Raw genomic sequence first — 16,484 nt, forward strand, 5'->3', positions numbered from 1 at the left:
TGCATATTCGAAGAATTTTGTCGTATACTCACGACACTTCACACCCTCCATCTTGTGGTTTAAGAACATAGTAGCAATCTTTTCTGTTTCATGAGGTGGACAAAATTTCATTTCTACTATTTCTTTAAATTCTTCCCAAGTCATAGTATAGACTATGTGACTTTCTTTTGATTGGAGAATCGTGTTCCACCATTCCATTGCTTCATTAATGAAAGCATATATTATTTTATCTTCTTCAGCACATTTACTGTGACATCTGACCCGATCCGACCCGACCCAGGTACCCGTTTCCCTTATCCGATCTCTTTCTTTTATGATTTAATATTTATTTATACTTATATTTTACTTTTAATAATAATATACTTTTCCTTCCCGCCTCTTTCTCTCTCTTTCTTTCCGCCGTCCCGTCCCTCTCCTTCTCTCTTTCCGCCTTGTTTTCCTCATTTTCTTCTAACTCTTTTGTTCCTTCCCGCCTAAGGTTGTCTGCGCAGACCCCTTGCAAGGAAGCCTGCGTGAAGACCACCTGTTTCAGCGATACGCGAGACGAACTCTTCTCGCAGCGCGCTAAGAATTATAATTCTTCTCGCAGCGCGCGAAGAACGGTAGTTCTTCCCGCGACGCGCTAAGGATTGTAGTTCTTCTCGCAGCACGCTAAGAATCGTAGTTCATCCCTCGACGCGCGAAGAATTATAGTTCTTCCCGCGGCGCGCTAGGAATTTTAGTTCCTCCCGCGGCGCGCTAAGAAATGTGATTCTTCCCGCGGCGCGCTTAGTAATGTAGTTCTTTCCGCGACGCGTTAAGGTTAGTTCTGTCTGCCTTCGCGCTCGCGCTCTCTTGACCTTCTGTGTCTGCCTTAGCGCCTTAGCCTTCTCGCGCTAACCCTTTGAGTTTTCTTCTGTTTAATCTAGCCGTTTGCTTTTGTGTTGTCTTATCTTTTGAGCTGTTGACCTAATCTGCTTTATGTCTGAAAAGTTACTTTCGGCGCAGCATGCGCGCCAACCCCATTGGTTGACAGAAAAAGTGACTGACATAATCTTTTGAGAATCTGCTTTTGCCATGCTTGACCAGTACTTTTTCTGTCCTCTCCCATGCCTTTTTCTTAATCCTGTCAGCCTTTTTCTCTTTTTCCCTGCTACCATATCTTTTGATATCTTTACTTTTCAGAACTTTTTACTGTTGATATCTTTTCTTTTACTTTTGGAGATCTTTTCTAGGGTTTGTGTCCCCTAGGGTTTGCCTATATATAGTATTATTTTCTTAACACTTCACACACTACACTTATTCTCTTCCTCCCTTTTTGCTCTCTGCCGTTGTTCTTCAGCCGCCTCCCTCCTCTCTTGCCTCCGTCTTCCTCCCTGTTCTGCCCTGTTTTTCCGGTAATATATATTATATATAATAATTTACTCATTAATTATGCTAACTTATAATCAAGACTTAAAACCAATCATTAAAACAACAATCTTATTTATATGTTAACTTGTGCTTGTTTAAAGTTGGTTCTTGCTTTATCTTACACCGCATCGTTTATCAAGTGAGTAATCTCGTACCTAATCCCTTTTTGCTTTTAATGTTTTGGGATGTTCATGTGTTCATACAAACTTAGAGTCTTAAACTTGTTTATGAACTTTAGTCGCGCAGTATCCCATGTGTTGAGGACGTAGACTTGGCTGTTTATTTGTATGTGTGGATCATTAACCGTCTTGTCGGTCTATTCCGCAGTTTTCATGGTACCATTAGATGAACACGGGAGAACTATCGTTTATGATTTTCTCTTTTGTTACACTTGCACAGTTAGTCTTGTTTGTGAGCTCAATTGTGAGCACTGGCAGTCTTGTCTCTTAGAGTTGGTCCCGATCTGATTACACCCTTGTTGAAACCCAGACATACACATGTTGTGCGCAGATTTATTGTTATCTATGTATTGTATTAAACTTGATTTCTCACCAACACGCAAGTGTTTGACGTTTTATTTTAACACATGTTCAGGTTTGCTGTAGCTGTTTTGGAGCTTGTGGACACGTAGGAAGTTTTCTTTATTTTTGACCTAGATTAAAATGTATCAAGACAAGTTATTGCTGTTCGAATATTTTGATTTATAATATATTGATTTATGTTGATTTATGTTATCTTATGTTTACCCTGCGCGTGCGCGAATGAATGTATTTATTAAATATTGACACCCAATAGTGTCACGAGTAATGAAACAATATGTGGCGCCCCGATGTATAATCCGCCTTTGGTCGGGGTGTTACAGATTGGTATCAGAGCTCGTTGACTTTAGGATAGGTGGTTAGACGTAACGGCCTAGAATACCTAAGAGTCCCCTCTCGCGCATGAGAGAAATCTCATGTTTGCGCGCTTATTGTTAATTACTCGTTATTTATGAATATGCTCGCGCTTGCGCAGTGTATGATTTTATGTTTTATTTCGCGATATTTCGATTTTTGTTAAATTTCGATTTTTACTGATTTTACCTACATATTCGTTTGTTGGATTTGAAAATCCGAAAAGTCATGGTGATACATGAATAGTTGATTTTCAATTTTCATTTACGATTATGTTCTGAGGTTGGAGACTTGAAAAGTCATGGTGATACATGAATTGTCAACCTCCAATACTCATTTTCTTGTATATTTTATATTGAGGATTGAAAAGTCATGGTGATACATGAATCGTCAATCTCCAATACTCGTTTGCTCGTATATTTTAAATTGGGAATTCGGAAAGTCATGGTGATACATGAATTGTCGATTCTTGATTCGAATTTGTTACCTTTATTAAGTCTGCATTAAAGTCATTTATTTTAACTTTTGATAGTATCTGACTCCGTGAAACCAAGCTTTATAAGATCAAAACTTTGCGCTAAAATCAAGATATTAACTAAAATTAAAACTTTTATAGAATGCCTCCGCTATCTCGCCGATTTCAGAGGAGAGAAGCCTCGCGCATGCGTAGACAGCAACGTTCCCAGGAAATGGCCGCCGCGATAGCCCAAGCCTTGAGCCAAAACAATACCTCCAGTTATAACATTAAGTCCTTTAACGCGGGTAACCCTCCAAAGTTCACAGGTCTTGAAGGAGCCACCGTGATGCTCCAATGGCTCGAAAAGATTGAAAACACTTTCCTCCATACCCAATGCCCCTCAGACAGACGAACCCTGTATGCTTCCAGTGTCCTGGAATCTAGAGCGCTTACATGGTGGAATGGAGTAGCTCATGCGCGTGGCGCAGAGGCTGCTTCTAGCATGACATGGGAGGAATTCAAGGAAATTCTGACGCGAGAATTCTGCCCTCCCAACGAAATTAAGCGCCTAGAGGAGGAATTTTGGAATCTTAAGCAATACAGCGGTGAAGCGCGCGAGTACGCGACGCGCTTCCATGAACTAAGCCTGCTTGTCCCTCACCTTGTTACCCCTTCCCGCCGAGCCATAGAGAAATTCCTTGGGGGTCTCCCCATGGAAATTCAAGATTCTGTATGGGCCAGAAACCCAGTAACCCTCTCTGACGCCATCGAGTTGGCCGCTGTGCTCAGCGACAACCATGTCAGAGCAGGAACCCTGTTCCTGCGGGGAACAGAAAAGACCAAACTCACCAAGACTGTCACTGAACCAACAGAAACCAAACCAGAACCATCAAACCATAACCAGAAACGTAGGCGCAGACAAGCCTATGCGCTTACCAACCCGCCCATTGTCCAGCAACCCATTTACCAACCTCCAGTTTATGCGCCTAACCCTCTGTCAACCTACCCAACACCTCCTGTAGTCCACAACTATGCCCTAACCAATCCAGCACTCCCTGCCCCGCCAACTAAGAAACCTTACACAGGAAACCATCCCTTTTGCCCAACCTGTAGATTTCACCACCCAACCCAAACCCCGTGTCGACTTTGTAACCGATGTGGCCGTACTGGTCACACTGCTGAGAACTGTAGAGTCCCTCCCGCCAATCCAATTGCGCCAACACCACCAGTCTACCCGCAGAACCCACAACCAACCTACCAAAACCCACGACCCAGATCGTGCTTTAACTGCGGTGATCCCAGTCATTTCCGGAACGCGTGCCCGAGACTACAAGTGCAAATCACACAAGCGAATCCGGTGAACCAGATTTCGAACCAAGTGACGCGTGGACGAGCTTTTAACATAACCGCGCACCAAGCGCAAGCGAATAATGACGTAGTTAATGGTACATTTTTACTTAACGGATTTTATGCCTCTGTACTTTTTGATACTGGCGCCGATCGAAGTTTTATCTCTCGCGCCTTCGAGCAGAAGCTTGCGCGACCGCGCAGCGATTTAAAAGAAAATTTTTCAGTTGAATTGGCTAATGGTGAAACTGTTTTAATTAACTCGGTGATTAAAGATTGTACGCTTAACCTTAACGAAAACGATTTTCTGATTGACCTCATCCCTATGCCTCTTGGGAGCTTTGATGTTATCATTGGTATGGACTGGCTCTCGCATAATCGCGCCGAAGTTATTTGCGCCATGAAGATGATTCGCATACCTCGAGGAAATGGTGATCTTCGCATTTACGGCGAAAAACCCTCCCGCGGTCTTAAGCTTATGTCTTGCGCCGAAGCCCGAAGGCTCATGCGAAAGAAGTGTATTGCATTCCTAGCCCATGTGGTTAAACCTGCTGAAGAGAAGAAGCTTCGCGATATCCCTGTTGTGCGTGATTTCCCTGAAGTTTTTCCTGATGATCTTCCTGGTATCCCTCCCGCTCGTGAAGTCGAGTTCCGTATTGATCTTATCCCTGGTGCTTCCCCCGTAGCTAAATCTCCTTATCGTCTTGCGCCCGCTGAGATGCAAGAATTGGCAAGCCAACTTCAAGAGTTGACTGCTAAAGGATTCATTCGCCCTAGCTCTTCGCCCTGGGGTGCTCCGGTGTTGTTCGTTAAAAAGAAAGATGGATCGTTTCGCATGTGTATAGATTACCGCGAGTTGAACAAACTCACCATTAAGAACCGGTATCCCTTACCGCGTATTGACGACCTCTTTGATCAACTCCAAGGTGCCTCTTGTTTCTCGAAGATTGATCTCCGCTCTGGCTATCACCAGTTGCGCATCCGCGATGAAGATGTTCCGAAGACTGCTTTTCGAACTCGTTATGGCCATTTTGAATTCTTGGTCATGTCCTTCGGTTTAACCAACGCACCCGCCGTTTTCATGGATCTAATGAATCGGGTGTGTAGGCCTTTCTTGGATAAATTCGTGATTGTGTTTATCGATGATGTTCTGGTGTATTCTAAGACCAAGGCCGAGCATGAGCAACATCTTCGGTTGGTGTTGCAAAAGCTTCGAACCGAGCAACTATATGCTAAGCTTTCCAAGTGTGAATTCTGGTCTGATGAAGTACAGTTTCTTGGTCATGTTGTAAACAAGATGGGTATTCATGTCGACCCATCCAAGATTGAAGCAATCAAGAACTGGATTACGCCATCCTCTCCTTCTGAGATCCGTTCCTTTCTGGGCTTAGCTGGTTACTACCGGCGATTTATTTCGAACTTCTCAAAGATCGCTTTGCCTTTAACAGCTCTAACGCACAAAGGTAAACCGTATATTTGGGGCTCGAAGCAAGAAGAAGCCTTTCTGACGCTCAAGCGTTTGTTGTGTGAAGCTCATGTTCTTGCGCTACCTGAGGGTAATGATGATTTTGTCGTGTATTGCGATGCATCCAACCAAGGTCTCGGTTGTGTTCTTATGCAACGAAGCAAGGTTATCGCTTACGCATCAAGGCAACTCAAGGTTCATGAAAAGAATTATACAACTCACGATCTCGAACTTGGTGCAGTGGTATTTGCCTTGAAGATCTGGAGACACTACCTTTATGGTACTAAGTGTATCCTTTACACTGACCATAAAAGCCTTCAGCATATCTTTGATCAAAAGGAACTTAACATGAGACAACGCCGATGGAACGAACTCATCAGCGATTACGATTGTGAGATCCGGTATCATCCTGGTAAGGCTAATGTGGTAGCCGACGCGCTCAGCCGAAAACCCTGCCAGCTTAACTGTATCTTGCCGCGCACCCAGCTTCACTTCGCGCCGATTCAAAACAACCTTGAATCGCGTATTCGTGACGCGCAGCGCGCATCCATCAGTAATGGTAACCTTCGCGCCGAGTTAGCGTGTGGCGCGGAAGCGCACTTTGTCCCTAATCTGAGTGGAATACTCTGCTATCTCAATCGCATCTGGATTCCCTTTGATGAGAATCTTCGCGCTGATATCCTGAGTGAAGCACACAAATCTCGGTATTCTATTCATCCTGGCGCTGATAAGATGTACAAGGATTTGCGCATTACTTATTGGTGGCCCGGTATGAAGAAGGATATTGCTGTGTTCGTAGCTAGATGTCTGACTTGTTCTAAAGTAAAAGCTGAACACCAACGCCCATCTGGTTTGCTCGAACAACCAGAAATTCCTACGTGGAAATGGGAATGTGTAGCAATGGACTTTATTACCAAGTTACCTTTGACAGCAAGCAAACATGATAGCATTTGGGTAATAGTGGATCGTTTGACTAAGTCTGCTCACTTTCTGCCCATTCGTGAAAACTACCGTGTTGAGCAGCTCGCGCAGCTTTATGTCAAGGAAATTGTCTGCCGCCATGGTACTCCTTTGAGCATCATATCCGATCGCGATGGCCGTTTCATATCTCGCTTTTGGAAATCTCTCCAATCTGCGCTAGGAACTCGCTTGGACATGAGTACGGCATATCATCCCCAGACTGACGGTCAGTCTGAGCGAACTATTCAGACTCTTGAGGATATGCTCCGATCTTGTGTTCTTGATTTTGGAGGTAATTGGGATTCACACCTGCCTTTGATTGAGTTCTCTTATAATAACAGCTATCATTCCAGTATCGGTATGGCCCCATTTGAAGCACTTTACGGTCGTAAGTGCCGCTCCCCGATTTGTTGGAGCGAAGTGGGTGAAACTCAAATCACAGGACCCGAACTTGTTCAAGAGACAACCGATAAAATCGCCAAGATCCGTGATCATCTGCTGACTGCCAGAAGCCGACAGAAGAGTTACGCAGATCGTAGGCGAAAGCCTCTCGAATTTCAAGTTGGTGATCTTGTTCTCCTCAAAGTGTCGCCCTGGAAGGGTGTTGTCCGCTTTGGGAAGAAAGGTAAGCTTGCTCCTCGTTATGTTGGTCCATTCAAGATTCTCGCGCGTGTGGGAAAAGTTGCCTACAGACTTGACCTGCCGCCCGCGCTCAGTAATGTGCATCCAACGTTCCATGTATCCAATCTCAAGAAGTGTTTAGCTGACGAGAACCTTCACATTCCACTTGATGAAGTTCAAGTTGATGAAACTATGCATTTCGTTGAGAAGCCTGTTGAGATTATGGATCGCGAGGTTAAGCAAACCAAGCGCAGTCGTATCCCTATCGTGAAAGTTCGTTGGGAGTCCAAGCGCGGAGCCGAGTTTACATGGGAAAGGGAAGATCAAATGAAGATCAAGTACCCGCACCTGTTCTCTGCGCAACCTACTTCGAGATAAATTTCGGGACGAAATTTCTTAAAGTAGGGGAGACTGTGACATCTGACCCGATCCGACCCGACCCAGGTACCCGTTTCCCTTATCCGATCTCTTTCTTTTATGATTTAATATTTATTTATACTTATATTTTACTTTTAATAATAATATACTTTTCCTTCCCGCCTCTTTCTCTCTCTTTCTTTCCGCCGTCCCGTCCCTCTCCTTCTCTCTTTCCGCCTTGTTTTCCTCATTTTCTTCTAACTCTTTTGTTCCTTCCCGCCTAAGGTTGTCTGCGCAGACCCCTTGCAAGGAAGCCTGCGTGAAGACCACCTGTTTCAGCGATACGCGAGACGAACTCTTCTCGCAGCGCGCTAAGAATTATAATTCTTCTCGCAGCGCGCGAAGAACGGTAGTTCTTCCCGCGACGCGCTAAGGATTGTAGTTCTTCTCGCAGCACGCTAAGAATCGTAGTTCATCCCTCGACGCGCGAAGAATTATAGTTCTTCCCGCGGCGCGCTAGGAATTTTAGTTCCTCCCGCGGCGCGCTAAGAAATGTGATTCTTCCCGCGGCGCGCTTAGTAATGTAGTTCTTTCCGCGACGCGTTAAGGTTAGTTCTGTCTGCCTTCGCGCTCGCGCTCTCTTGACCTTCTGTGTCTGCCTTAGCGCCTTAGCCTTCTCGCGCTAACCCTTTGAGTTTTCTTCTGTTTAATCTAGCCGTTTGCTTTTGTGTTGTCTTATCTTTTGAGCTGTTGACCTAATCTGCTTTATGTCTGAAAAGTTACTTTCGGCGCAGCATGCGCGCCAACCCCATTGGTTGACAGAAAAAGTGACTGACATAATCTTTTGAGAATCTGCTTTTGCCATGCTTGACCAGTACTTTTTCTGTCCTCTCCCATGCCTTTTTCTTAATCCTGTCAGCCTTTTTCTCTTTTTCCCTGCTACCATATCTTTTGATATCTTTACTTTTCAGAACTTTTTACTGTTGATATCTTTTCTTTTACTTTTGGAGATCTTTTCTAGGGTTTGTGTCCCCTAGGGTTTGCCTATATATAGTATTATTTTCTTAACACTTCACACACTACACTTATTCTCTTCCTCCCTTTTTGCTCTCTGCCGTTGTTCTTCAGCCGCCTCCCTCCTCTCTTGCCTCCGTCTTCCTCCCTGTTCTGCCCTGTTTTTCCGGTAATATATATTATATATAATAATTTACTCATTAATTATGCTAACTTATAATCAAGACTTAAAACCAATCATTAAAACAACAATCTTATTTATAGGTTAACTTGTGCTTGTTTAAAGTTGGTTCTTGCTTTATCTTACACCGCATCGTTTATCAAGTGAGTAATCTCGTACCTAATCCCTTTTTGCTTTTAATGTTTTGGGATGTTCATGTGTTCATACAAACTTAGAGTCTTAAACTTGTTTATGAACTTTAGTCGCGCAGTATCCCATGTGTTGAGGACGTAGACTTGGCTGTTTATTTGTATGTGTGGATCATTAACCGTCTTGTCGGTCTATTCCGCAGTTTTCATGGTACCATTAGATGAACACTGGAGAACTATCGTTTATGATTTTCTCTTTTGTTACACTTGCACAGTTAGTCTTGTTTGTGAGCTCAATTGTGAGCACTGGCAGTCTTGTCTCTTAGAGTTGGTCCCGATCTGATTACACCCTTGTTGAAACCCAGACATATACATGTTGCGCGCAGATTTATTGTTATCTATGTATTGTATTAAACTTGATTTCTCACCAACACGCAAGTGTTTGACGTTTTATTTTAACACATGTTCAGGTTTGCTGTAGCTGTTTTGGAGCTTGTGGACACGTAGGAAGTTTTCTTTATTTTTGACCTAGATTAAAATGTATCAAGACAAGTTATTGCTGTTCGAATATTTTGATTTATAATATATTGATTTATGTTGATTTATGTTATCTTATGTTTACCCTGCGCGTGCGCGAATGAATGTATTTATTAAATATTGACACCCAATAGTGTCACGAGTAATGAAACAATATGTGGCGCCCCGATGTATAATCCGCCTTTGGTCGGGGTGTTACATTTACTAATTCTTATTATAGCTTCTGTCTTTTCTAACCAGCGTAGTGCTGAAATGGGTCCTTCATTTCCAGAGAATTCGGTTGGTTTACAGGCTAAGAAATCATTGTAAGTACAACCGTGGGCTTTTGACTTTTTGGGTTGTGGGTTGCTATTTCCTCCATTAATGCTATGACTAGCCTTATTGTTAGACTTGCATTTATTACTCTCGGTTTTATGCCGAAATGGGTTGCCTAATAGCATCAGCAATTAAAGGAATTGCTTCAGTGATTTTCTGAGCTATCATGTTTTCAATGACATTCATATTCAGATGAATTTCTGGATTATGAATTTCATGATTATGCTCGTTTTCATGATTGTGCTCATGTTCGCGATTGTGCTCATCTTCGCGATTGTGCTCATTTTCGTGATTGTGCTTATTTTCGTGATTGTGCTCATTCGACATCTGAATTACATATAAGAAAGGAATTATTAATATCGTGATCAAATAATAGAGTAAGCAAGATATTAATAACACATAAACACATAGGCACATAATATGTCAAAATCGTTGATCTTTGCGACATTTACTCTTTTTTATATATATATACATCACTATATTTTACATATACACACTATATATATGCGTCACTACACACCTTTCTTACATACATACACTCTTTTTTTTATCAAAGAAATTACGATAATGAACATATAAATATTACATATATATATATAGCTTTTATATATAAGGCTCTCGGTCGTAGAACTTCCAGAGTAGGGTCTCCCCAACATCCCTCAGTCTATTGGCGTGATCCACCAACTCTTCCCCATAGTAACGGAGTTCTGTCGTCATCTCCGGTGTCATGGTGGGGTAGTTTGCGGTTTCAGCTTGAATGGTGCATAAGGATTTGACATCGATATTGCCAATCATTTGCCCACCATTCTTCCATTTGAGCTTGACTGATAATGTCGTCAGGGAGCAGTGCATTATTTGGGTCATTGGGTGGCATATTAGGGTTGCTAGAACTTGCTGCACCCATATCATTGAATATTGGTTGAAAAATTTCACATTCATCTAGGCATCAGCCTAGTCGCTCCTCCATTGGTATTGTTGACATGGGTGGTGGTAAGGTTGGTGGTGGTTCAATTGGTTATGGTTGAGTTGGTTGTTCAGGTTGTGGTTGAGTTGGTTGTTCGGGTTGTGGTTGAGTTGGTTGTTTGACTGTGGTTTTTCTTTTCTTATTTCTTTTCAATCTTTGTTGCCAGTCTCTGAGTCTTCTTCTTCTTTTAGGTTTCGGTTTGTCTACAGGCTGGGCTTGAAAGATCATAGGTTCAGGTTGTTATTGACTAGCTTCTCCTTCTTCTATCTGTGGAGTTAACGGATATGTGTTCAAAAGCTTCAACTAGTTCACTCATGCTGTTAATCAAAAACAATAAAACAACAAACTCCAAACGAAAGTTGTTTTTATTTTCACGTGTGATTAGAATCTTATACGTATGGTTAACACATAGGTTAATGCATGTATTTCCTAACTTTTAATTTAAGGATTAGGTATTATTAAAATACCCATATTGCTTAAACCAGTGGCTCTGATACCACTTCAACTGTCACAGCCCCCGACCCCTATACCCCGGGATGGGAAGCCGTGAACATTGATTGGTGGTATCGGTGTTTATTAAACTATTTTGCAGCGGAAAATTTCATCAGAACCGTAGTTAGGAAAAATGATCAGAGTTATAAAAACACCATGATTATTATTATGATAAAACCGGGAATTTAATCCCTTTTGATACAAACATAAGTTTTATAGGTTAATCCCTAATTTACAAAACACGTTTCTTTATTCTGGTGACAAGCCACTTATTTAAGCTGGAAGCCCGCATGCATCATTCCTTTGTCTCTAACAAGTCACCTGAAACATGTTTAAAATATTTGATCAGAAAGAAATACTGGTGAGTACATTCATTTGTAAATGACACATTTTACAGTTACAACATTAAGATGTTTTTACACCTGCCTGCTTGCAAATTACCGAAAGGTACTTGTCACTCGACCGTATCTGTGACTGTGGTCATATTACTTATTGGCTAACACATGTCCAATAAGTAACGTGTAATAGCCCAGTAGGCAAGCCTTGTATACAAAACCCCACAATACCAGTAGTAACCATCCCGTAAGTCTACAGAGACTTAATCACTGTAATGTATTTAAAATACTTTAAAAATATATTTGAAAACATTTAGACCATTTTCCATGAGTTTTATAAGTTTTGAAATCATCATGACAATGTCGGAAAAATAGTTGTTTCACGTAAATGTGAGTGGTACAAAAACTCGAATGTCTCACCTTGCAAGTTTATAATTAAAGAACACCTCCTGGTATTAAGAACCTAGGATAAACACAATGTAGTATAACTAGATTAGTATAAAATCAATAATCATAACGATAATCACGAGAGTAGAAACTTTACACGATAGAACAATGTCATACCTTAACAGGCAGAGCTTTTGGATTCGTGTATATTTCTTTCGATCGGATAGGATATCGTTGCGATAACTCGGTATTATACTATTAATATATATCTTAATATATGTGTGTGTATTCAGAGAGAAAGAAAGACTTTTGAGCAATTTTGGAAAGTCCCGTTCACTTCCTATTTATAGTAAGTTTCGGACCCCATCGCGGTACGCGATGGCCATAAATAGAAAGCCATCGCGTATCGCGAAGAAGCATATAGCTATGTCGAGTCAGCCCTAGGCCTACTACTGGCACGCCACGTGGCAGGCTACATGTCCTCTGTGTAACCTCCACGTCGCGGTACGCGATGGGTAACCTAAACCCGTCGCGTATCGCGATGGAAGGATTTTTTTTTATTTTTTTCTTAATTTCCAACAAAAATACTTAGGCGGCCCTTAAGCGGCGATGCGAAGTGCAAAGTGCGCCATCAAAGCGCCACATTGCGCCCATCGCACTTCGCCCGAGCCCGTGCCCGTGCGCGTGCGCGTTCAGGTGCTTCGTACCCTCCGCTAGGACCAACTGGGTGTGATATGTCTTATAAGAACATTAACATAGAAATTTCCTTTCTTATAAAGTGCTCACTAGTTGTTAATCTAGCGATGTGGGACAAGAGTTTACAAACCTATTTATACTAAGGTGGTTCCTTCTCCATTTCTTTCCTCCACCAATGTGGGATGGAATTTCCTTCACTTATCTCTTTATCATTTATTTGTAGTTTGTTATACATAACGTGAGTGCATGGGAGGGCAAGCCTCTATGTGCTTCCGTAAAACAAGTGGCTAAGACGTAGGGGATAGTTAAGTGGTTAAACGGTAAGGTGAACAGGTTAGACAGTCGACTATGTGTCTTCGGATACGTATTTAATGCATGTAATGGTTGTATGGTAAGTTGCTTGATTAACTAGAACTCACTCAGCGTAGCTGACTTTTAGTATGCACGCAGGTGAGCAGGTTAAAGAGCTAGCATGAAGTTGGCATATGGAATGGATTGAACGGCTGGCATCTGAAGATGGAAGAAAAGATGTTTTAAATATGATATTTTATGTTATGGTTTTAAAGAAAAGATTAAATGTTTTGTAATAAGCGGTTAAAGTTTTATATTCCGCGAAAGTTTTAATTAACTCTGATTGTGAGAACTGTGTTTATGAGTAAATCCGATGTTAAAGTGAGGCACCGGAAATGGGGCCTTACAACTGATCACCAGCCAATCAAAAATCTCTAAAATAGAAAAACAATTATAGAAAAGCCATATAAAATACATAGATTCACTAATTTCATTTTTTTAATATATATATATATATGGTTCGGATCAAATACAAATGAAATTATGTGCTAAACGTAAAAAACAAGTAGAGAAATTATGTAATTAAGTCATAAAGTAATTACATAATTACTCTACTTGTATATCTAATTACTCTACTTGATTCTCATGTGTAGAACGTTAATTCAATTTGTACGGTAACTTTCTCATATATATATATATATATATATAGAGCAACGTTTTAATAAAAAGTTAATATTTCCTAAAAAGTGTAGGAAGAGATATGGACTATTAGATTTAATAAAACATATAGAGATATGATTGTCAACAATAACATGTTTTAGTTATGGAATAAACATCTATATTAACTAACATCCCATAATTTTCGAATAAATACAATGTATTTTTTTTTAACAAATGAGACTAATATTGTAGTGTGTTTCTATTTCAAAATAAACCTCACAACCCAATACATCCTTAGCATAACATAAAAACTGAATTTAAAAACACATTGAATATTTAAAATTTAGTGTGTTTATGTAATAAACAACACACCAAAACCCACCTAATGAAAATAATATATCCGAAGAATACTTCGATTAAAACACTACACGGTGATTTTGAAAAAAAAAACTAAATTAAGAACATCAAAAACTATACATATAGGACAAAAACCACCGCTCGCCGCAACATAATTAAGAGCATCAAACACACTTAAAACCACCACTCACGAGTCACCAGTCACCACTATCACTTGATGTCTTTATGATAGATTCAATCTCGATTCTTATAAATTTTTAAAGGAAACAACGAAAAAATAAAACTTTAGCAAATCTTCTTCTGTACATTCACAAAAAAAACAATTTGTAATTCACGATATAGAAAGATAGATGGAAGTTATAATGATTACGTAAATATAGGAGTTTCCATATATATTTCAGTTGACTAGTTTGAATGTTTAAATAATTAGATGGACTATTTTATCCCTGTTCACATGTTATTAGGCCATTAAAATTAAACACACTCATAATTACCTTAACTTTTCATCTCAACCTTTGGATTATCACATCTAATGGTTCATATTTCTTCTTACATTTTTTAGACACACTCATTTTTTTATAATAACCCCACCCTATATATATATTCTCTAATTTTATGACTAAAAGTAAGGATGTGATTTTTCTTGAATACAAACCTCACAAGTGCAACTAAAGCTCTTCCTTGGCTGCAGCAACGACGCCGCTAGCCACCTAACATGCTAGTTCGTCTCGGCCATTTCCGCCAACTTAGCCGACTTGTATTCGGTGAAGTTTTCGGCCACCGCTTCCTTTCTAAGTCTTGAAGATTCCCAACTTTTCTTGCGATTCGGCCGTGTGGGTGTGTCTTCGTCGAGATCGTCTCCGGGTTCCTCGTTCAAGTTCATGCTCGGCATGTTGCATGACAAGCCGCTGGTAGACGTTGTGTAGTCCCCGGACTCGGAAGTTTTTGATATTTTTGAAGAAGATCCTTTCTTCCTTGGAGTCGTCGGTCATTTCAAACCTGCCAAGGGAATTGGTTCCCACTTCGCGTGACTTCTCGCAATCTCCCACGCTTTCAAGTGGGGAAAAGCCCTACATTTGAAAACTTCGACATAATCGGCCAAAGCGTCATTTATGATAGTCGTCTCGCTCGCTCCGCTTTGTGGATCTCGGGACTACAAAACATTTAGAATGTATATATATATATATATGTATGTATCAAATTGTAAAAATAAAGTAATAAATTATAAAATAAATAAACTAAAATAGTTACCAATTGGACGTAACAAGCATTAAATTTTGACATTTTTCGATTCAAATCTCTCCACTTGGTAATCATTTGATCCTTGTTTCGTACGGTTGCACCGGGAAGTTTCGAGAAATGTTCATTAATACGTCTTGATAACGTATCTTTTTTTTTGTTGGTTTGAGTTTTTTTTTTTATTCGGAGCAATGTAAATAAGCGTTGGTCAAGGCGACCTCCTCATCGGGCAACCAACGCCTAACACTATTTTTGATGCGTCTCCTCCTCCGCAGGTTCATCTTCATCCAAAGTTTCTACTTCGTGACGAAAAGCACTTACAAATTGATGTATAACATCGTTATCGTTTAGGGGATCGACGGACATTTGAGACGGTTGAGATTGAAACATTTGAAAAGCATTATTTGGATAATTTTGGGTAGAAAAAACTGAAATATAAGGTTGGTTTTGGTACGGTTGAGAGGATTGGTTTTGGGACGGTTGATAATAACGTTGTTGTTGGGAAGGTTGTTGTTGGTTTTGGGACGGTTGAAAATGTTGTGGATAAGGTTGTTGTTGGGAAGGTTGTTGTTGGAATGGTTGGGTTGTGGCGGGTTCGTCTTGTAACCGAAATCTCGTCGGTTCGCCTAGATTTTGTCAAACCTTTGGACGGGTTTGGGTTTTATATGTATTTCAGAGCTGAGGGTCTCTCTGGAAGCCACCTCTTTATCTCGTTGGATAGAGGTATGGTGTGTCTACATCCCACCATTCCCAGACCATACTTATAACTTTGATGTTGGTAGGACTCCACTGGGTATGATTGATTGATTGGTTGATTGAATTTTTGAAAACAATTTCAACCCCCACTTTAATTATCTTTGTTTTAGAATTAAAAAATAATTTATTTTTGTTTGTTTTTTTACTTTCAAAGACAAATGTTTTAATAAAAAAATATTATTGTTTTTTGTAATTTTAAAAATTTTAATAATTTTTTTTGTGTTTGCGTGTGGCTGGTTTATTTATTGTTTATGTAATTTTAAATTTTTATTTATATGACTTTTATTATTTTTTATTTTAAATCTATTTATTAGAACTTATTTTATTTTTATATAATATGAAATAAAAAATATTATACATATAAAGTATTTGAGTTTATAGAAATAATGTATAGATGTAGGTGATTATGCGGAATATATGGGTGTTTAAAAGTGGATGTAGCGTTGGAGGAAAAATGATATTTTTTGGTGTTTGAAAGTGAATGAGTGAAAATCTGATATGACAGTTGATTTGACGTGTTTAGTTGTTTTTTACTCATCCACAATTGTGGAGCTCTTATGGGTACTTGGTACCAGTTAGGAATATGTAAAGGTTTATATTGGGATTTCCAAAACTCATGATCCTAAACGTGTTTTATTGG

Source organism: Bidens hawaiensis, unplaced genomic scaffold (genome assembly GCF_021521415.1).
Source record: "Bidens hawaiensis isolate Kalapana, Puna unplaced genomic scaffold, B.hawaiensis_p1.1 tig00018600_1, whole genome shotgun sequence".
Classification (NCBI taxonomy): domain Eukaryota; kingdom Viridiplantae; phylum Streptophyta; class Magnoliopsida; order Asterales; family Asteraceae; genus Bidens; species Bidens hawaiensis.